This window comes from Lissotriton vulgaris, chromosome 1_1 (assembly GCF_964263255.1).
Source record: "Lissotriton vulgaris chromosome 1_1, aLisVul1.2, whole genome shotgun sequence".
Classification (NCBI taxonomy): Eukaryota; Metazoa; Chordata; class Amphibia; order Caudata; family Salamandridae; genus Lissotriton; species Lissotriton vulgaris.
In genome coordinates, this window is record NC_141685.1 from 1,159,413,948 (window position 1) to 1,159,438,180 (window position 24,233).

Consider the following 24,233-nt stretch of genomic DNA (forward strand, 5'->3'; position numbering starts at 1 on the left):
AAATGTGCAGGTCGTCAGCAGGCCCCGTTTGCCATGCCATTTGGCTTCGGGTCCGATGACTAGGCACGAACCATTCTGCAAGATAGGTGGCAGAGTTGACAAGAGGCATTGTGTATGAGGCAAATAGTTTTAAAGGCCACTCTTTCTTGTAATGGTAGCAAGTGAGGTATTTCAGGGCAGGATAATGTGATTGCGTCAATTGAATCCAAATATTAGGCTAGCTATATACTTCTGACCTGTGCTGAGGAGACCTTTGTCTACGCTATTGCAGCAATCCAAGCAAGATATGGCAACAGCAACCATCAGGGATACTTTCTGAGGACAATATATCTTCGGCAGAGCACCTTTTATTGGACATAAGTGATAGAATGCTGTGTTTTTAGAGACTGCACGTATTTGGGACCAAATGAGAGATCACAACAATTGGTACTCCCAAACAGGACACTTGTCTGACCACTAACGCATCATTTACGACATAGAATGGTCTCAGGTTCACAGCAGGTATTGTTTTAATACTTCAGTGTTTTGGGTGGGAAGAAGAGCTTAGAGGAATAGGCACTGTTTGTCGAAAAGTGCACAAAAGAGTTGAGCGTGTGTGGCTCTTCAATTAGTCATTTGTCTGGCGTAGCCGCTCCAAAGAATACGCCTATAGCGAAGGCTCGTGCGGGGCTTGCACAATATAAAATGTAAGACTCCTTTTCATTTAATTGATTTCACTTAAATATCCCTTTTATTTAAACTAAGCGATTTATAGTTATTTATGCATTTTGATTTTAGCTCGACGGAGTGGGGCTCTTCAGATGATAAGGTGAGTGCTGTACCTGTGCCAGTGTTTTTGTTTCTTTATGCTGCTGTTGCCTGCACTGAACCAGGCCAATTTGTGAGGGTGCTTGTATGTCAACCTGTTTTGGGTGTGACTAAGCTTGTAGTACTGCGCCCTATGCTGTACCAATTTGGTGGTTGACATGAGGTTGTACTGCAACTCCACATTTGTTGCCTGCTCTGTGAAGCTTTAGAAATATACACCATGCTAAAGCCAAAACTGGCAGCTTTGTCGTCATTTGCTTATTAAATAAACTCCATACCCTGGCCAGTGTGTAATGCGTGGCAGCCAGCTTGAGGCAAAGCCCTTCTGCTGTTTGTTTTCCACAGCCGTTTACTGGCCAGTTAAATGAAACGAAGCGAAGTCACACGACACGTTGGCAAGGTCTGTTTGGAGACCTGCTATACTTTGCAATTCAGGATCAACGTGTGATTCTATATTCTGACACACCGTTTCGTCTCTCATATACTCTGATAAATCTCGATTCCTTTCTCAAATGCTAATTTAAGGCCTCTGCCAGCCCCATTTCAGAGCCTGCTATGACCCTTGCACCAAGTCTCCCTAATAAACTAATTACTTCTCATCTCCCAATCCTCCCTGCTTGGTAAACATCTTAAGCAGGAAGTTATCTTCAGAGGGCAATGATGAGAGCCAGATGTGAGATGCTGGAAGCCAAGAAATGAGAAGTTTGCCTTTGAAGGAGATGATAGCCCCTGGGGAGGTGCATGAGAACTTCGGCCTTAGGGGGTGTGAAAGCAGAGAACGTAATGGCTGCAGGGAGACATGCCTGAGGACTGGAATTATTTACTTTCAAAATCAAATGCATCAACGCTTGTTTTCCAGTTTTTATTACGACAATAAAGAAGGCTGCCGCTTGACGGGGCTAAAAGAAGAATAGAACTCTATTATGTACACGCATACCAAAACCAAGTATAGTCTAGGCTATTTAGAATTGACAAACGAACACTATACCCCAAATGTAGCAGAATACTTATTTGCCATGATTCCATAAAGTCCTACCTGGACTGGAGATATGCCACAAGCTGCTTCGGGGTTTTATCCTATATGTGACATTGTTAGCCAGTCCTTGTTTTTTGTTTTTTTTGTACCCAATAGCATTTTGAAGGAATGTTAAGCACATACATATACTGTTAAACGTATAATCACAAGTTGGAGAAAATAGTGTAATTGAGGATAAAAAACCCAGTCTCACCAAAGAAGTCACACGTGACATGGGGTCACTTGACAATTATGTATGCCCTAAAAGTAGATTGGAAGAATTGCAAAGTCAGAAGTTCTCTTTTTTGTGGGCTCCAAGACAGATAGTGATGCAGCGAGTCTAACACAAAACCCTCTATTTATATCACAAATCCAGGAGCAACCTCTTTTATTTTACTCATCGGTGGGGCCCATAGCACCTCGAGTCACACACACACACTTTCAAATCACACAGCCCCATAATCAGTGACAAGTAGAAGAGCTGCAATGGGGTACTTTATTAACCTATACAGTGACTTTATACATTATATACATTAGAATTTTTAAATGCCTAATAGTCATAAAAAACAACATCAAGGTACTCCGCTATTTGGTCGATGGACCAACTAGTAGGAATCCAGTTGATGGCGATTAAGTCCTGCTCAATCACATGTTCTTATAACTTTCAACATTTAATCGTCATGACTTTACTTTAATAAACACAGACTTGAGTTTATATTTTATAGAATTTTATCTAGATTCATTAAGAGAGAATTTTACATTGCGAAAGATTTATTAAACAAGTGCATTCTAAACACTAGTCAATACATTTTAAGCAAAGAAAATGAAAAGTAAAAATGACTCCTTGGTCATAGGGCGATGATAGAACCGCAGAACATAGAATAGGTTCCCACGTTGACTGTCTGTCTTTCTAATCTCCTCGATGTCTCCCTCCCGACATAGAAACTCCGCGACAGATCTTGTTCCTTTTCCCCATCAAAGTTCAAAGTCCAACATTTTCAAAGTCTCTTGCACCATAAAGAAAAATCGTCCCAACCGACAGCATGTAATGCTGAGCAAAGGTGCGAAAATAACAGCCACACTGATATCTTTCACACAAGCTATTTTATACCCTTTCACTAACATTCTAAACCCAAAATTGAAACTTTTAGGGGCTACACTCATCTCTAATTGGTCCATTGGAGGGGTGGCGATGATCACCTCATGTCCTCCTTGCTCAAACCAATTCGTAAAAGTGCAAATTCATACCATGGGTTCTCATGGCTTCATCAAATGTTCACATTTATACTTGTTTAACACTTTGCAACAGTTCCTCGCATCCAGCTTTCAATGTTCATCCATTCCCAGGCTTTTTAATACAGAAAACTTTGGCACAACTCCCGTTGCAGGCCATGCTGGCCTTGACATCTCTTGCTCTGGGCATAGTCCATACACTTAGGACTGAGCATCCGCTCTTTACGCATGTGTGGGGGCCATGTTTAATTTCAACTGCACCATCGTGTTTTAGCAGCAGCCACTTTTCAGTCTAGGGCGATCAGGCCGTCATGGGAACTAATATGAAAACAAACACAGCAGAAATTAGATATAGTATATAAGCCCTTCTGTTTACCTCCCGCCATTCTAATCCCCCATGTTAGGTGTTACCTAGCGAAGCAACATGTAAAGCAATTTTACTCATCTGCATTCTTTTGCCACAATGCAATTCTACCATATGTACAAATACATGTGTTTACTCTGTTATGTCTACGTTATCACAGGTCTAAATTAGTTCGACTCATGTTTTATTAATAAATTAGATTTGTGCAAATAGCAGTTAGTTTTCCCACGTGTAGTGTCTAATATATTATGCGTTTTGTTGATTAGTTTACATGCTTCACATAAATAATATTATTAAAGTTATGAGCGAATAACATTGTAGGGGTACAACATTTTTTGTTTCTCACCTGCTCTATCAATAGCACACAACAATATGGAAGTTCTGCCATCAGTGGTAATTTAATGGTTCTTATGTGTCTGCTCCAGAGAGTGGGCTTCAATGCTGACAGGCTTGCCAAGTCTACAAAATTTCTGAAATTTGTAAAATGAGTACTCGTGAGGTGGGTGGCAGTAACATTCGCCGTCTTCTTACCTTTGATAAAAAGGTTTGGCTGAACATCCTCACAAATTTAATACTCAACCCTGTGGGTCTCTCCCAGCAAGACATGCCTGAGGACTGGAATTATTTACTTTCAAAATCAAATACATCAACGCTTGTTTTCCAGTTTTTATTACGACAATAAAGAAGGCTGCCGCTTGACGGGGCTAAAAGAAGAATAGAACTCTATTATGTACACGCATACCATAACCAAGTATAGTCTAGGCTATTTAGAATTGACAAACGAACACTATACCCCAAATGTAGCAGAATACTTATTTGCCATGATTCCATAAAATCCTACCTTGACTGGAGATATGCCACAAGCTGCTTCGGGGTTTTATCCTATATGTGACATTGTTAGCCAGTCCTTGATTTTTGTTTTTTTTGTACCCAATAGCATTTTGAAGGAATGTTAAGCACATACATATACTGTTAAACGTATAACCACAGGTTGCAGAAAATAGTGTAATTGAGGATAAAAAACCCAGTCTCACCAAAGAAGTCACACGTGACATGGGGTCACTTGACAATTATGTATGCCCTAAAAGTAGATTGGAAGAATTGCAAAGTCAGAAGTTCTCTTTTTTGTGGGCTCCAAGACAGATAGTGATGCAGCGAGTCTAACACAAAACCCTCTATTTATATCACCAATCCAGGAGCAACCTCTTTTATTTTACTCATCGGTGGGGCCCATAGCACCTCGAGTCACACACTTTCAAATCACACAGCCCCTGAATCAGTGACAAGTAGAAGAGCTGCAATGGGGTACTTTATTAACCTATACAGTGACTTTATGCATTATATACATTAGAATTTTTAAACGCCTAATAGTCATAAAAAACAACATCAAGGTACTCCGCTATTTGGTCGATGGACCAACTAGTAGGAATCCAGTTGATGGCGATTAAGTCCTGCTCAATCACATGTTCTTATAACTTTCAACATTTAATCGTCATGACTTTACTTTAATAAACACAGACTTGAGTTTATATGTTATAGAATTTTATCTAGATTCATTAAGAGAGAATTTTACATTGCGAAAGATTTATTAAACAAGTGCATTCTAAACACTGAGAGCAATCATTTATCACTTGATAAAGAAATCGTGAGGCTTTGAAGAAGACTGCTAATCAGAATGCTCAGGCTTACCGTTGACCTAGCTTCACCTTGACTGCATCTGTTGGAATTCTCGCCACATGTGGGCTCACATAACTTTACATGCCTCTAGATCTACCCACAGCACTGCCACCAGTCTCCAAGCATTCGAAAGAAGCTGAAAAACAATAGAATGCTCAATAAAAATCGAAATCAAGACTCAACTACTGGAATGTTGTCTATACCTGGCCATCCTTAAAAACAGATAGCTAACTAAAGAGTCTACACAATCAACCAGCCAGACTTATTTTCAGCTTTAAAAAAATCTGATCACATCTTGCAGTGTTGTAAATGAAACAGCGATAGTATTAAGCATTCGCTGAAAAAATGCTGTCATGTCTTTATTCTAGTTTTCCCGCCTGTACTTAAACACGGCCAGACTCCATTTTGTTTTCTGGCGTCCATCTTGTATGCTATACATTGCCATGTGCTTGCCACGAGGCAAGTCCTACTTCACTGACTGTCACCCCTGAAGTTTGCCCAGCAACAGGCTATAAATAGTTCTTTGCGTTTCTAGCGCATGCCCAGTAGGAGTCACATCTGTTTCTGATTAGCGAAGATTGGAATGTGCATTCGGCGGGTCTCAAGAACCGTTAACTCCCCCCCTGTATCGATCATGTTCAAGAAATGTCTATATATGGTTGTAAATCATGTTTTGAGCTGTAAGCGCCAACTTATGAGCCCCTTCTTTGTGTATAAAAGGGGACCGCGTGTCTGAGTTCTTTGTGCTACCTTGTACAGTAATGTAGAGTGTTGTGTGGGCTGTAGTACCACCTTTAAAGGTTTATTAAACTATGTTTTTGTATTTCCAGTTTCCGTGCCAAATTCTTGTGTAAGTCTGAGGACTCTGTGTACAGAAGGGCGAACCCTTTCGCACTCGCAGGCCTTGCTGAGGCCTGTACTCACCAGCAGGCTCTTAAAGATCTGCTGGGCTCCTAGTGACAGAAACATTAATTCAAACTACTCTGCACCCTCTTCAAGACACACAAGAACCATGGCCCTACATACTGGGCTTATCTGTGGATTCAGCCACTAGAACTAAATCCCGATAGATTTACAAGCCACCTCACTCATGCAAAAAGCATCACTTTTCTAAAAATGTACCTTCATTTAAAAGTTGACACAAACAATGTAGGCACAGACACTGGACCATTCAGCGTGAAGTAATTTCTAAAGCAGAAGTAATTTACCACTCTTGCACCACAATGCCAATGTTATAGCTCCAGAACCTAATACAAATTGAGTGCTGTTACTAGGTATATTAAAAATAATTGTTGCACCAGTGTTTTGCGGCAGCAGTGCGCCAAAAAGCTTTCTGCTGTGGTATGACAATTCCAATGCCATGTTTGCTCCGTATTTAAAATGGGGCACCTCATGGCGTTAGGAAGAAGCCGACATGGTAAAAACTGACGCTGTTGTGTGTGCCGTTCAGAAATTTGACGGTAATGTTGCAAAAGTGACGTTTAGCCAATTAGCGTCAGGAAAATAGATGATAGCCATCCTAGCATCACTTCTGTGCGCCCAGCGGAAAAAACTATTTTAAAATGCTGCTACATGAAAACTATGGCATACGTACCTAAAAGCAGCAATGGAGTAGCCAGCAGTGAGCAGAGCGCAGACAACAACCCCAGTAACAACCAGAATGGCCAGCCAGAGTCCCAGGGGAAGAGGAAGTGAAAGTTTAGAGAATGAGATCTTGATCACAGAGGTGACGCAGCACCAGCACCGGCTCTTTGTCAACTTCAAAATGTCATTGGGGAGGAAAAAAGGCCATAAGGCAGACCATTGTGGACAAGTTGAACAGCGCTGCCAAACTCAAGCGGACTGCAAAAATCACCTGCATGATTGCAAGAGCAGGACAAAGTAGAAACTGGCAACCAATCTCAAGGCAGTCATGCAGACCGAAGGTGGTAGTCCAGTGCCCCAGGAGGAGCTGGATCCTTTGGAGGAGCGGGTGTCCGCTGTCATCTCTGAGGAGTCAGTGGCAGGAGTAGAAGGACAGGACAGTGCTGGTGATGGAGCAGGGTTTTGAAAAAATAAAACCTGCTCAGATGGAACCCTCAGTAACATTCATTAACAGTGTGCTGTGAAAAATATTATTAAAAAAAGCTAAATTAGGGGAAATGCTTTTGCGCATGCATGTACTAATGCATGAAAACTAGGCCACAAGAGCTTTGACAAAATACTAATGCTGCTTTTGTGCACGTTAATAATATTTGCTAGGAATAACACAGGTTGTGCATGGGTTAGTGCCATGCTGGGATGGTGTGCAATGAAATTTCTTTTCATTAACCCCTTGCCTGCGAGGCTAATTCCCCCGCTGTGCTGGGGTGCGGGGGGCGCGCACAGCGCCCCTGTGCTCATGATGAGCTCAGCTCGTCGGGAGCCACACCGTTTTTGTAGAACGTTCAGCACAGCGGGGGAATTAGTCCTGTGTGCGAGTGTTGCGGCCATTATGACGAGCTCAGCTCATCATGAGCACACGGCCACCATGGCTCAGAGCATGGGAGGGGTTAAAATAATAAATGTTTGTGTTTGTTTTCTTTAGAATAACAAGCATGGGCCTACACGTCTGCATGCCAGTCTGAGGTTAATATTTGCTAGAGAAGTTAAATGAATAAAAGTGGGCTTTGAATGAGAAGAGAGAACGCAAAGGCATGAAAATTACCGTCATGGTGTGCTGACTGACTGCCAAGCTATGGAAAAGAAATTACAATATCAGTGGAAGCGAACAACTTCCTTCAGGAGATGGGGGCGGAACTTGCCCGGCCTGAAGATGGCCACCACACACCGTATCTATCCGGCATAATGTGAGGCTTCAATCGGCTCTATCCTTTGAGGTGATGACTGATCCATAGCCCTGATAATCCACTGGCACTAGGGCTGTGCCTTATGTTGCTGATTTCAGGGGCGGGCTATTAATCTGTAGGAGAGGTTTGCGGCACAGTGAGGCCTACCTGCTGCGCAGCTGGAGGTGTTGCCTGACGCAAGTGCTGCTCCCTTGGCTGTGGACGGAGCTACGTTCCTAGCGGACACCTCTGCCTTAGCTGCATCCAGTTGTGTGACCCCCTGCGCTGCACTGTGATCGGTTGGGGCGCCTTGGCTCCGTGGCTGCCGCGATGTACACCTGCTGACGGTGAGGCTTTGTTTTGCACAGAGAGCGGCCGTGCCCGCAAGAGTGAGGAGCCGTCACTGCCGGTGACGCGGCTGGGCCGGCAGAGTCCTTTCCCGCCCCTTGCTGTGGGCATCCGGAGCCGCGGACGACCTTGGGTACCCCGCTGTCTGCAGAATCGTGAGGCGGGTGAGTCGTGGCTGGGCCGGGTTGCGGGGGCCGGCATCGAAATTGGGTTCCTGGGCTTTGCGCGGCCTCTCTCATGATCTGGCCCGGCCACTGGATCCTGATGCTGCTGCCCGGCTGGGGTGCCCTACATTGTGATCTCCTATCCTGGAGGGATTGTGAGACATTGGCGGTGGACTCTAGCCCAGAGGGGCGCAAAATAATGGATCATTCCATGCTACTGTGAACTGGCTCCCGGCCTCGCTGGCCTATGTCTTCGAGACCTGACTTACTGGGCCCTGACTAAGGTGGGCTGCCTGTGGGTGCTGCCTGGTGCAATCCTGCTTCCATCCTCTTCTTTGCACTGTTATACACACTGGGCGGCCCCCTTTCCCCCCGGGGAGTCTGAATGATGGGCGGGCTGCTCGGGCCGGGCTGGCGCTGCCACTGTTTACCCACTGCTAAGTTTGCCCATTTTCGCTGACACAGCCCATACCTTTTGGTCAAGTTCAAGTTCAAGTTCAAAAAGCTTTATTCGAAATGTAAAAACAATTCATAAAAGCATACAATACAATCACAATCATAAAAATTCGTTCTGGTTACATTATAAAAAGGGAGCAATATTAAAATTCATATATACAGTGTTGTTAAAACAAGTGTGATTTAAGCATTCAATAAGCACAAATAGATTAAACCTAACAGGGGCATAACATTAATTCATCGATAATATACAGCTTATTCTAAGGTAATGGCCCGTCTTATTTTCATTATTGCTCTTAAATACATCATTACAGTATTAATCGTGTAGTGATCTTCCAAGGATCGCAATTTATTATATGCTTCTCTCGATTTTCTTATGCCCCATTTAAGCAAAAGAGGCCTTAATATTTGTCGCCTTGGATATGAATATAAAGTGCAATATAAGGTGCAGTGTATGTTGGATTGAAATGACAACTCGTCACAGGGGCAAATAAGTTTATCCTTGGACCAATCGTTACACCTTGGGAGTGTTATAAATCTAAAAAATATTTCGAGTCGAAAAGATGTTAGTATTCTGCGATAAAAGAAGGGTTGATCAACAACAAGATACAGCTGGATGTTTCTATGCAATGTCACTTCATCGTGATTTCTAACTGATATCTTGACCCTTTGGCTTTTCCACCTTGTCGATTCAAAATACTCAGTCAAAGTTCTTTTTAGACTGGATCTGGAAACAAGGTCCATAGTAGCTGGATTAGAGAAATATTCTGGGCAACCAATATCAGAGCAACAACTCTTAACGTAGGTGAGCCACGTGATGTTTTTTACCCCACTACATTGCAAACAATCCTCGACTATAGCTCTGTTCAATATTGTGGCAGGATTGGTCCAGATCTTATGCCACAATAAAATTGGTGCCATCTTCATAATATCGGCTATATATGTTGCATGGCAAGCTCTGCCTGAAGCACATATATTGATGTACTGGGAGGCATTGCCAGAACATACCTTAAGAATGTATTCTCTATTCGTTGAATAGTTTCCACAGACTGTGTCCCCCATAGCCCTGCACCATAGGTGCCAATGGAGACACATTTAGATTTATAGATTTGAAGAAGCTCCCTAGGTGGCCTTGATCCAATCTTCTTCGCAAAGTTTAATAGGGCTCCTGTTGCTTTAGTGAATGCCAACACTCTTGCTTTCACTGCAGGTTTCCAATTACCTTGTCTGTCCATATGTACCCCCAAATAACAAAAAATGTCTGCTAAGTCAACACGTTTGTTGTCCAAGATTATGTTACATGGTGCTCTAGTTTTCCTTGGGCCACAGGACATAGTATAGGTATTAGAAACATTTATAGATAGTCCCCTATTGCTCATATATTCAGAGAATGTATTTACTGCATTTTGCAGGCCTATCTTAGTCTGTGACAAAATAGCCGCGTCGTCGGCGTAGAGGAGTATGGGTATGGGTTTTCCTTTGATCACTGGATAGTTAGCAAGGTTCCCACATCGTTTATATACAAGTTAAAAAACAGGGGTGCAAGAATGCACCCCTGTCTTACCCCTCTGCGGATAGAAAAAAATGTAGAACATTCACCATTTCTGCCGAATCTCACACGCGCACCGGCCCCTGAATAAAGTTCTTTAATAAAAGTTCTAATCCTGATATCTAGACCAATGTCTTCTAAAATTTGCCACAAGATATCATGTATCCCGCAATCAAAAGCAGAACTAAGATCTACATATGTTACGTATAAATTCACCTTTTTAGTATGTATATACTTTGACATAATGAGGGCAAGATTTAAACCTTGTTCAATTGTTCCCTTTCCTCTAGTAAAGCCATATTGCAATGTGGATAGAATATCCTTTTCCTCAAGCCATTCCTGCATCCTAGTGAGGATGATCCTGCCTGCTGTTTTCATTAGGCCATCTAAAAGCGAGATAGGCCTATAGCAGGCAGGATCATTTCTATCCCCTTTTTTGTATATATGGACCAGGATGGCCTCTTGCCAGGACTTAATGAATCCTACTTTATTAGAGGAATTGAGGACATTTGTAAGGATTGGGGCCCAGAGGTCAGGGAGATTTTTAAAAACATCTATTGGTACCTTATCTGGTCCAGGGGCTTTAGCAGCTGAACTTTCTTTTAAAGCTTTTTGAACTTCTTCTAGACTAAAAGAAATATCTATTGGGTAGCTAGGACCCTCTTTTTCATTTATAAGTTTTGTAGGGATGTGATCATCACATATAGGGACAGAAATGCTATAAAGTCCCTGGAAATGTTGGACCCATTCCTGTGCAGAGATTGCATTGTCTATTGAAGGGCCTAAACGCTCCTGATAAAATGGTGCGTTCATAGCCTTCCAAAAGGCAACGTTATCCCTTTTTTTACATGCTTCATGCAGATTGACCCAAGCTTTTAATTTCAATTCTTTTTTTCCTGGAGATTAGTGCAAGGCGGTAATTCCGTCTAGCATTTCTAATCTCTAATCTCGTAGGTGAACTACTATGCAGGGTATTTTTTAATGTAGTAAGGGCACTTCTACAGTTTCTATCGAACCATCCGTGGGGGCCTTTTTTCATTTTACGATGAGTTCTTAAGAGGAGGTCCTTAATTTTACCAGAGATATTACAAAAAGATCTGAGGACAATTAATGGTTCCTCATCTGGGGATAAACAAATATTAAAATCATCCAAAGTAGAACTAATCACATTTTTATTAAAATTTTCTGGAATTACCTTTTCCCATTTAATTGTGAAGCCATTTTTTTGCCCAAGAATCGGAGTGACATCGTAACATGTGCCAGGGGATTGAAGTTGGTTATTAAGGTTGAAGTTATAGGTAGCCAAGATGGGGAAATGGTCACTCATGGGTGAATCAAGAGTGCACCAATCAATTACCTGGGCTGAGTACCGTGTTGAGTATAGAGCAAAATCAATTATTGAATTTGCTCCTCTTCCATTAAAGGTAGGAGTAAACGCTTTAGATGGATTACAAAGCTCATTTGTAAAAGCCAGGGAGTAATGCCCCATAATTCTATTCATCAGATCTCCCAACTTCGTGTGGCAGAAGTGATGATGCATCACCCCCTCTTCTTCTCCCTCCAAACCGCACACCCCCTTTGTACTCAAGGGGCATAAGGAGCAATTAAAGTCGCCCACCCAGATAATTGTCATGTCCTCGTTTGATAGCTCTTCAATGGAATTAAGGGTGGCATCCAGTTTCTTAACCACGTTATACACTTCTAATGATGGAATATTGTTATAAAAATGTATAATTATTAAATTTTTCTGAGAACCCCATGTGGAGATAAGTATTTGAAAGTGATTATCATCCAGGATTTTTTTTAGGATGGTTGGACCCGAAGTTATCGAAGTATATATGGTTAATCCTCCCTTTGGCCTACCTCTTCTACTAGCTATAGCAGGGGTGAAAAAGGTTTTGTATCCCAGTATATGAGATGCCTCAGTTACCAAGTTTCCTGAATGGCAATCACAGAGTGGATTGTTGTGATAGCCTGCCATTGTATATCTTCTATCTTTCCCGCTAAGCCTGCCACATTCCATGAAACTACAGACGACAGAGTTTCAGTGCGTATCAAAGGAGACAGGATGTTTTGGGGGGTTGAGGTTGTTCGATATAACTATCTTGGAAACATGGTTCAGGGATTGTATTTACCACGGGTAGCGATAATGGTTGATCTAATGTGTGAGAACCTGCAGGATGTAATTGTAAATGGGGACTGGATTTAAAGGGGGGAGGTCCCTGGGTACGTCAGTCTAATGAATCTGATCCCAACAGTGCATGATATCTATTTGATAAGGAAGGTGAATAATAATAATCCTCATATTGATGTCTCTGATGCCTCTGGTGACTCTGGTGAGCGGATTCCTGATGAGGCCTTAAAGATACCAATGTCCTGGGGTAGAAGTATGTTAGTTGCTGGAGTTGGATACCCAGGTTGTCTCTCTCCTGATACCACTCATTAAGATAATTCATTACTATGTAGTCTCTAAAATTGATGATTATGACATCCCCACTGATGTCCTTTGGTCTAAGACCCAACCATTTTGCCCTTCTGACAAGGAGAATATCCCCGTTTATATTTGGTGGAAGGGGTCGATTCTTTTTGAGCCAATATATTGTTTTATTTTTGAGGCTCCCATAGTCCTCATATTGATTAGGAAGAAGCTCAGGGACCCCGGTCAATATGGCAACAAATGGGGCCGATTCCGGGGGAAGAGTAATTTGAATTTCTCGTTTTGGTCTGGTTCCTTGGGTTTTTTGGGCTGTCCCCGTGTTCATAGTCACTACATTGTTAGGGTTATTTTTGGGGGCTAGGACATCTGTTGGGTTTTTATTAATCTCTTTACATGCAGTGTCTGCACTTCTGGTTTTTACCCCTGTATTAGTCGGACATTGTTGTATTTCAATTGGGTTGCTGTTACTGGTTTGGGACTGACCTGTTTGCAATCGAATGGACCCAATTTTTTCAGAAGTAGATTGTAAGTTATGTTGATCTATCCCTATTTTAGATGCAGGTCTCGTAGGTTTTTCCTTAGGGGCTGTGCTAATAATAGATTTTCTACCTCCTGAGGTCTTATCTGTCTGCTTCATAAGCTCTCTGGTCAAATCTACATTAGTTTGTGTAGTAGTTTCTAGTTCACTAAGTTTTTCCGAGATGATTTTTAATCGGTGAACTAGTGGTAATATTAAAGATGTAACTAAATGTTCAAATTTCTCTACCAGCTCTTTAATTGGGGCAGACTGTGTTAATGATTCATTAATGGTGGTTATTTTGTTGGAGATAGAATTTTCTAGAGTATTCTTAGGAGGCCCACTTGTATGGTCCGTTCTCTTACTTATTTTAGCCCTTCTACCTTGATGGATTTCTGCCTCCCGCTTCCTCTTTCTTAACTCAGAACGCTTCTTAAAGTTTACAGCTATAATAGTGGGTTTTTGCGGTTTTTGCAGTGGTAACAGTTGGAGCGCAGGCTCCTCACCAAGAACCTCATTACCCACTAGATCTATGATGGAGGTAGGTGAGGTGGTCTGATCACGTAACTGTAAAGGGATACTGATGTCAGCCAAAATTTCCTTTAAAACTGGTGAATTTTGCGAAGAAGTAATTTTCTTTGCAGTTTCTACAGAGTCCATGATGTCATTAATCAGGGAAGAGGATAAGGCCGTAGAATGCAGAGAAGGAAGATCCGTGGTACTAATCTCCTTTTGTGATGCTTGCAAAAGAGGTTCAAGGGGGATAGGTGGAATACATGGGAGCGATATAAAAGATGGCAAAAGTTAGGAATCCTGGGAAATGTTAGTAATATCAGGTGAATTGATAGTGGGAAAGGGGGGTAATGACCCGGCAGGTAGCGATAAGCGTTTTTCCGTGTGTTTTATAGCAGTTGTCACAGCTCCTATAGTTCTCTGCAGCATGCGGTCAATGGCAGTAAAGGATTGTAAATTATTTTTGGACTATTTAGGCCCCCCTTCCCCCCGGGGAGTCGGAATGATGGGCGGGCTGCTCGGGCCGGGCTGGCGATGCCACTGTTTACCCACTGCTAAGTTTGCCCATTATCGCTGACACAGCCCATACCTTTTGGTCACTTTCACTGCTTGCTCAACTCCCCCAGTTAGATCCAGCGAGTGTGCTCCTGTGTGGTCCATTGTGCTGTGGGTATCGTGATGGGGAAGCCAGACAAATCTCAACCTAAGCTCAACTTTGAGCAGTGCAAGTCCCGGCGCTATGAAGAGGCGGCGGACAACACGCTATCTGAGTCAGATGCACCCTCTGATGACCCGGTAGGTGACATTAAACAGATTATCACATCCACGCAGAAGGGTCTATCTGCCATTGACTCGTAAATTGATACGCTAGTCTGCCGGATGGATAGGATGTCGGAGACGGTTGATAAACACTCCGAGCGTATAGATATAGCAGAGCGCCGTATTGCAGAGATTGAGGAAACCCAGTCTGACTCTGGTGGCGCCCAGAAACGTGTCAAATGGGCATTGACTACCTAGCAGGACAGAGCTGAGGATTTGGAAGCCCGGTCACGGTGCATCAACCTCTGTATCACGGGCCTGGCAGAGTCTACGGCCACGGGGAATATGGAAACCCTCGTACAAAAATTACTTACGACTCTGCTGGGTGCAGATATCTTCTCTTATCTATTTTATCATGGAGGGGGCACAGCACTCACCTGGCCCTCGCCCTTAGCCTGGTGAGCCGCCTCGGCCTATAATTGCAAAACTCTTAAACTACAGGGATGCTGCGCTGCGTAAGGCGCGAGAACTGGGCACCTTACAATATGAGGGAACCTCCCTCTCTTTGTTCCCGGACTTCATCCTGAAGGTACAGGAGGCCAGACGACAGTCCCCTAAAGCGCAAACTACGTGAGCAGCACATAGAGTATGCTATGCTATTTCAGGCACGACTCAAGGTCTTCTTTGATGGCAAACCTAGGACCTACTCTGACCCCCAGTCCCTTCAGATAGTGTTTAAAGATTGGGTCGGGAGCAGGCAAGCGTGGGAAAGGGAAGAACAACACTCCTGCTGCAGCTGGTGGTGCTGGAGGACTTGATGACAATGACTGAGGAGTTGTGCCATTATCATTAATGGATAGCTTATTTGATAAGCTCATTGGGGTGGTTTTACTTCGTTATGGGGGTACATGCACAATGTTATGATGGTTGGTGTGCCGGGGTTTAGCTGGGATGACTGTGGTATTGTTTATTTGCATTGGGCACACTTTTTTGTCTTTGTCCTCCCCCCACACATTTCTTTGGTCTGGATGGACGTGGAGTTGAATGCATACATACGGGGGACGACCCCATGTTGCTTACTGGTATCTAAATCATACATCCTAAGCTGCTGCTCAGTTGTTTCCTTATTGATACGTGTCACTTTTTATGAAGCTTTATGACTAATATGTGGTGTTGTGACGGTGGGTTGTATTAGTTTGTATTGTTGGGTAACATCCGCCCCATTGCGTTACCCGCTGTTTTTCTCTTCTTCTAGGGTATCATTGTGATATTCATGATGTGTTTGCGACATGGACATTTGTTGGTAGTATTTGGGAGGGCTGAAACTCGCCTTTGCAAAGTTGGGGTGTGAAGGGCATGGGTGGGGGCGGGAATGTCTTTTTGGTTTATTTTTTTATTTTTTACAGATCACATGTCCTTTTTCATTTATGATGGGTGGGGGGAGACATGGGGCCTTGGAGGGAGGTCGTACTATGAGCACTTTCAGATTACATGACAGAATTCATTGCTGGCAGAGGCCAGGTAAAAAAGCTAATTCTTATGACATGGAATGTTCTGGGCTTTAACGACCACTGTAAGAAACAGATCCGGCGGGTCGGTATGTTCTAGGTTTTATAGTCCTGAGAGAGAATTCTTTATTGTAAACTCCTATGGCAAGAACTATGATGATCCCGGGTTCTATCAGCCCCTTTTTTCATTACTCGGAAATCGCCAACCCCTGCCGATGTTCTGGGGAGAGGGATTTTAATTGTATATTAGACACATCTCTAGACCGCTGGAAAGGCCCTTCTCGCCGCTTATCTGCCTCAGCGAAGGCTATAACGGATATCGCGTTACAGCTTCAACTGGCTGATGTATGGAGTTTACACACACTATTCGGCGCAGCATGATACGCATACGCGCATAGACTGCTGGTTCATTTCACAGACCTTGCTATCTAGAATTCGGGACTGTTCGATCCTGGCCCGTTCATTTTTGGCTATTCGCCTATTACGTTAACTATTTCGGTGCCCCCCGTTCCCCTCCCCCTTTTTTGGGGTGCTTTCCCCCCTATTCATTATTTGATTCAGTCTTTCATTCTGAGTTGCCTCAAGGAATCTCTGAGTTTTTTTACATTATTGTGGGATCGATTGACTCCTTCACCACGGTTTAGGAAGCATTCAAAGTTTTCATAGGAGGTATTGCCATTAGCAAGCATGCGGGTGTTCTCCGATCTATTCGAGGTCGCCTTGCTCTGCTGGATACCCGTCTGTCCGACCTGGAGGCTCGCTTGTCTCTCAAAAATGACCCTAATTTACACGAGCAACTCAAGGCCCCATTGACTAACTTTCAAGAGTAGACTGACAATAAGGTCAAGCATATGGGCAAGCATGCTTCAGCCAGACTTTATGGAGAGGCTGATCGCCCGGGTTCGGTGCTGGCGGCATTGGCTCGCTGCCGTATGAACTCTGGGTGCATTCCTGAGCTAATAGACGACAAGGGTACAGTCCTGACGGAACAAATTAAAATTAACAAACAGTTTTGCTCCTATTATCAGGAGTTTTATTGCTCTAAGCTTTCCCCCATTGACGATGAGATAGCACATTACCTAGAATATATTTAACTCCTCTGGTTAAAGAATTGGCAACGCAAATTCTTGATGCCTCCCATCGAGGTCTTAGATGTTCGCCTAGCTCTATGCTCTATGCAGGAGGGCAGTGCCCCTAGGACGGATGGTCTAATGGTCACCTTCAATGAGGGTTTTAGCAATTTTCTGATTCCGCATCTTATCACTCTATTTCACGCGATAGCTGGAGATGGTATAATGCCTTCTTCACTTTGTTGAAGCCCGATAAGGATCCCCATAGGTGCCCATCTTATCGCCCGCTCTCGCTACTCAACGTAGACACCAAAATCTATGCAAAAATACTAGCTAATCAACTATCCCGGCTTCTTCCTCAACTGATCGGTCCTGAGCAAGCTGGTTTTATACCTTGGCGCATGCTTTCGTATAATCTCTGTACAGTGTTTGGTGCCATGCAACATGTTCGGTCAGAGGTTAAGGCGGCTTCGGTCTTTTTGGATGCCGAAAAGGCCTTCGATTGGAAGTTCATGCATGCTGTGCTGCATCACATGGGAGTCGGTGAGGTCTTTCTGCAGTTGATTTCGGTGCTATATAATTTGCCAATGGCCTGAGTTCGCACGGGTGAAGCGGTCTCAGTTCCTTTTCAAATCTCCAGAGGTACCCAACAGGGGTGCCCCTTATCCCAGTTATTGCATGCAGTGGCTGCTGAACCCCTGCAACGGGTGTTACGCGAGTATCATGGGCATAGAGGGCTTCGTTTTCCTAACTACAATCTAATTACTTCAGCTTATGTTGATGATACACTCTTATATGTTTGCGATCCCGACATCCCGCGATCCGGCTCCTGCTATACGTGAGGTGCTGCGCTTCGGGGTCTGTCTGGCCTGAAGATTACCTGGGATAAGTCCATAATATTCCCATTGACTCACGCTACGGTGCAGTTCCCACTTGACTCCCCACTACAATGGACGTCCGACCCGGTGCGTTATCTGGGCATCCAGGTGCACTCAGACGCAGACGTGGTAATTAAGGATAATTACGGTAGGGTGATTTATAAGCTTGGGGATGATATAGATAGATGGATTCGGCTCTCATTGTCCCTGGCCAGAAGGGTTTCATTAATGAAGATGGTAGTGCTACCTCACCTGCTCTTTTTGTTTGTCAATATCCCTATAGTGGTGCCCCAGCACCTGTTCCGAGTACTTCGTTCTCTGTTGACTAAGCTTGCGTGGGCAGGTAAATCTTCTAGAGTCGCCTTGGATACTCTCATGCTTCTGTACACAGCTGGGGGCTTGGGTGCCCTGAATTTTGAACTTTATTACGGGGTCGCGCAGGCCTCTCACGCTTACAGTTGGGTGCATGGCCCACATGATTTGCCACATCTCCGAATAGAAAAGGTCGCTGCTGTCCCATACTCGTTACCTCGCTTTTTAACTCAGGCGCCCGCGAGACGATGAGGAATACTTGTCTTAGTCAACTCCACTGTTCATGCGTGGAATGCACTTCTTAGAATGTACAATGAAGCACATTTGTATTCGCCTCGGTTGCAGGTGGAGTGGTGCCAGTGGTTCGCGCTCAACTCAGAGAGGGGAACACTATACTCCCTAAATAAATTCCAAATACATTTAATTGGAGATCTGTTTAAACACGGACGGGTGGGCACATGGAAAGAGGTGGCTGGCGATGACAATTCACACTAACAAAATTTAATTTTTTCAGAACCTGGCATGCTATGCGAGCAGTCCTTGGGGATGAGCTCCCAGAGCCAATGGACATCCCACCCCTGACTATACTTTTGAGTCTTCTAATCAGAAGGGGGGGAGGTGGAAAGGCAGATCCTTTCAGTTTCCAAACGTAGTATGCATTAATCAAGAGAGAAAGGATCACTTGTCCTGTACAACCTTCGGGTTTGCAGGAGTCTGTTGGTGTGGCGTCCCAAAGTAAAAGACCCTCATGCACGTGATGGGTACGGTGGTATTCAAGCGGTATATCTTGATTCTCCGCTGTATATGTCACGTGTGTGCATAATCATTGGGTCAGTGAGTTATGCAGCCTCCACCTGGAGGATCTAACCCAAGGTTGTGCCAGTAGTGAGCCAGTGATAAGGAATCTAAAAAGGCCCGGAAAACCAGATGACTGACATTTATTAAGACTGGGTTCGGGTCTGGTAAACTCTATAGGTGTGCACCTTTTGGTGTATTATGCGTCATAGATGCACCCAGAGTTATAAGTTAAAAAACTTGTGAAGGGGAAGTAGGGAATGGTCAACATGTTTCTGCCCTATTTGCCTTAATTAGGGCTTACAGGCATTCGTCAGGACCGTTGTGTGACAGGAGTGAGGGAAAAATTAATAATAAAGTGCTCTCAAAAAAGTGATCAGAAAATAGGATATGTTAACCTGTTTTCTTTGAATCAAGGTCTCAATGTACCTGGAAATAAAGTAACAATGATGCTTATACAACATACACGGGGAAGGGGGAAACAATTACAAGGGGACACAAATAAAGCAGTTTATCTGCTTAGTGAGTCTAATCATTTGTTAGACCGCATTCACAACTAAAAAATGGCAATACTTCATAAACCAACAGTATCTCATGGCAATGTCAACTCTCTCATCTCACACTCCACGCTAGTGCAGTGGTTTGTAGCATGCTCAGAGATGGTGGATCATGCACGTTTTCTCAAATTCACTCGTGTTGAAAAATTATTAAGTATGGGTTCACCAAAGTGGTGTTTGTGTAGGTGATGCCCACATGGTAATATGTCGTATTTTTATCCCTCATAAATAGTTCTCTCAATGGTTAGGTAGGAGGGTCGGGCTTAAGAGTTTGGTGTAGTGCCAACAATTGTGTGATCAGCCGATCGTGAAAACAAACGTGGTAAATAATGTTTTGTTACCTTGAGCGTCTATAGTGTGCGCTCCTATCGGATGCAGGGCTCGGGAAGGACTGATATGGGAAAACGGAGTCTCGGGTTAATGTCAGAAGGGCACAAGAATACTTGCGGTTTTGTTGTTTCGTTCCGATTTCCCTCGATACCTGTTGCGTCCGTTCCTCGCGTCTACGTTGCAGACGCTGCTCGCTGTCACCCGGAAACAGAGATTCTGTTTCCGGGTAGACCTACCCGGAAATAAAGTTTACCTATGCGGAATTTCTATGCGGTAAAGTTCAATAAAAATAGCTCAATCAGAAATGAGAGGCAGAGTCCGTGGCATCTGAGTTTATAAGGATTTTATTCCATAAAATGGAATGGTTCGAACCATGGTATCATGTTCCATCACCACGAGGGTTCAGGAAGGGATAGACAATGCTTTATTAACAGAGTACAGTATATATAGTAAATGCATACAATGGTGATGGATACAAAAGGCGCAACAGCTGAGAGAAAAGAGATAAGAACACATGTGTGTAACAGAAGGCGTGCACGAGGACGTACTCGGAGGTGTGTGCTAGAAACGTCACATGAGAGTGTCACAGGTGGGTGGATCCATAGAGGAATCCTGCAGTGTCAGCAGAAATATGTGGCTGGATGCGCGCGCAGGCAACATGACGTGTGATTGACGTGGAACTGGAGGGTGAAGGGGACTTGACATTTAGCACTAGAAGGGGGAGACAGAAGTCTGGCGTGTCAGAACAACCTAAACCCAAATCATATCTGATATCTTGTATTTGAGGAACTGTATTATCTAGAAGGAAAGGTCTCTCGGGCAGAGGCTATTCTATACTGACTGCTAGTGCGTGCATATGTGACTACGTGTCTACGTGTAATGCGAGGGGCCATGGGCCTACCATGGTAACGGGAGCAATGAATTACTTGCACGGAGACAGAAAAGCCGGGCCCTTTGCTCTGCAGCTGGGGAGATGTTTACCTATATCACTAGACAGGAATGTATTTTCGAGGAGCGGAGCAGATAACTTGAAGGCTGAATTGTCTTGGCAGGCAAGCAGGCCGAGCCGGGCACCGCTCGCCGCACAGGGAGTAAGGCAAGGGTCATGGATGCAGATCCAGGCTGCAGCTTTCAGAGGTAGAAGGCAGAAAGGGCTCAATGGCAGAAATCAGGGCCTAGCTCGCCAGAGCCAGGAAAACGCGAAAGTGCACCATGTAAAGACGGTGGCACGGCATACTTAGGAACGGAATTATCGACCCATTCATGGTGGATCTGAAAGAGGACATGTTAACGTTGGACGCAAATGTATTTGCGTCTTCATAGCTGGTTGTGGAGGGAACATACATGTACTTGAAGCACGTACATGGAGCCGTTGGGGTCTACGTTAGGGGACACAATTGACCATAAAAATTCATAGTACCTCATTCCCTCCTTGTCCCCTACGGACCCTTCATGATATATCGATCTTCATTAGTCCATCTATTTGTTCATATAACATCATTTGCTCTTCCTTTTTCTGACGGGATTTAGAACGTGGACTTGAATGGGGAATACATGATGTGGCACACAAGCCGCAAATCGCTGGCCCACACTGTTAACATAGGCAACAACTGAATACTATGAGAAGTGCTATTCCGAGGAAGGATAGGACTTTCCATCCCCAGGCTGATAACACGCTCCAGAGCCAACCGGACCAAGTCCAGGTGCCGGGATTCTGGTGTATCTGACTTGCAATCTTATGGAGACGGGTTATGGCTCTATATACTGATGGTGCGTTTTCTGGAATGAAAACACAGCAGCTCGATCCGATGACTCTACAAGCTCCGCCCCTATCGGCCAGGATGACATCAAGAACGAGACGATTTTGAAGGACAACAAGTCTCATAGCAGACTGTTCCTCTGTTAAGTTGCCTAGGGCGGAAGTAGTTTCATTCACTACTGCTTCGAGGGTTCTAGTTAATTTACGTATCAGTTTACTATTCGAGACAGTGCCTAAATAGGGAAAGAAACCTTTATTGAAATCTGTATACTGCTCCCATGCCGTTTCAGTATAGTCGACAATCGGGGGTTATGTGTGAACGGGTACGGAAAGAGGGGCAGAACTCCCTTGTACTTCTGATAGGGAGGGAGTCGGCCACATATCCAACAATTGGTAGCATTGCTGGTCTGATGGGAATGATGTAACATACTGATGAATGTATTGTTGCGCAGCGCAAGTCGGTAAGATAACTCGTGCGGGGGCAATTCACTGAAAGTATGCTCGACAGTATCATTTGAGGAAGTATGTGCACGTGTGAAAATAGGAAAGTACATGTGTAATAATATACTTGTAGCAATAATTATAAGACTCAGAAAAAACATAATCAATAATGTCACAATGCAGTGACTGCGGAGAGATTTACAATATTCATGTTTCTTGATCTGTTTCTGTCTATCTCTCTCTCTATTGGGGTCTAGCTGGTACATGTCAAGAACTTGTCTAACCGATTCACCTAGGGGAGGACTTAAACAATTAAACTGTCTGACTTGCTAGACCTCAACTTCATACGAAATTCTTGGGAAGTAGTTTTCTCTACCAAAGGGAGTTTAGTATCAGTCTCTGGAACGGGGCAGGGCTGGGAGTCTGTTTTTGGCGGCAGTCCATAGTGTCTTTTTACATGACTCGAGTGGAGCCAGCCCTTGCGGCCCTCCACTTTTACTGCTGTCCTTGTTGTTAATAACACAAGCTTCGGCTCCTGCCAACGGGGCTCCAGCGGACTCCTCCTGTCGAAATTCCGAACAAAGACCAGATCCCCAGGGACGATCTCGTGTGGCTTCACCTCGGTGTTGTCGGGAAAGGCTGCAGCTACCTGTGAACGACATGATTGTAGTGCAGACATCAAGGAAGCAAGGTAATCTGTCAGCATATTACAGTCAACATCTGTGATCTTACGAGGCAGAGGCGTCCCCCACATATTCGGTGGCCTACCAAAGACCACCTCATACGGAGATAGCCCTGTCCTTGAATGTGCTATCATTCTCATGTAAAAGAGTGCAACTGGTAAAGCTACTATCCAGTCAACGCCTTTCTCTCTACATATCTTGGCGAGACGTATTTTCAGTGTCTGATTGTGTCGTTCCACGAGACCTGCTGCCTCGGGATGTCGGACACAGTGGAACTTCCACTGATAACCTAGCAGGAGTGATACCTGCTTCATAAGCTCGGACGAGAATGGCTGACCATTATCTGAGTACACGATACGGGGCAAACCATACCTGGGGAAAATTTCACGTACCAGCTGCTTGGCAGTGGTCGGAGCAGTGTAATCTGGGACTGGAAATGCTTCTGTCCAACGGGAAAGTGCACATACAATTACGAGGACATATTTGAATCCTCGACAACGTTCCATCTGGATATAATCCATCTGGAGGACTTCAAAAGGGTGATCGGGAGGATGAAATCCACCTTGCTCTACGGGAATGCCTTTACCTGGGTTGAACTGACAACAGATCATGCAAGTACGCACTTTCTGTTTTGCTGCTGCTCGTAAATGTTTATTGAACCAAAGGTTTTGAATACTGTCTAACATGGCTTTTTCTCCTAAATGGGCAGGACTATGTGCTGTGTTAATGATAACTTGAACCATAGAGTCGGGGAGAAACCATGTGGCTTTTCCCTTCGTCATCCATCCCTGTTCTGTCTGTATCCCTCCTAGTTCAATCCATTTCTTGATCTCGTCTGGTGTAGCATGTGTCTGTATGTCAATTACATCTAGGGCGGGATCTCTAACTGTCATGCAATGTGTCGGTGTCGGAACTATTGTCTTTGTCGGGTCAGTTGCGTGAGTCTGAGTCTGAGCTGTATGCTTGGCTGTTCGATCTGCCAGGTCGTTTCCCTGGGAAATGGTATCTGTAACTTTCGTATGTGCCTTGCATTTCATGATAGCTATGGCGGTAGGCAAATGTATTGCTTCTAACAGAGCTTGGATGAGGGGACCGTGCTGGATCTTGGCTCCGTGAGAGGTCAAGAAACCTCTCTCTCGCCAGAGTACACCGAAGTCGTGTACGACTCCGAATGCATAACGGGAATCTGTGTATATGTTAACTTTCTTGTTCCTTGCTCGAATACAAGCTTGGATCGGAGCGATGAGCTCTGCT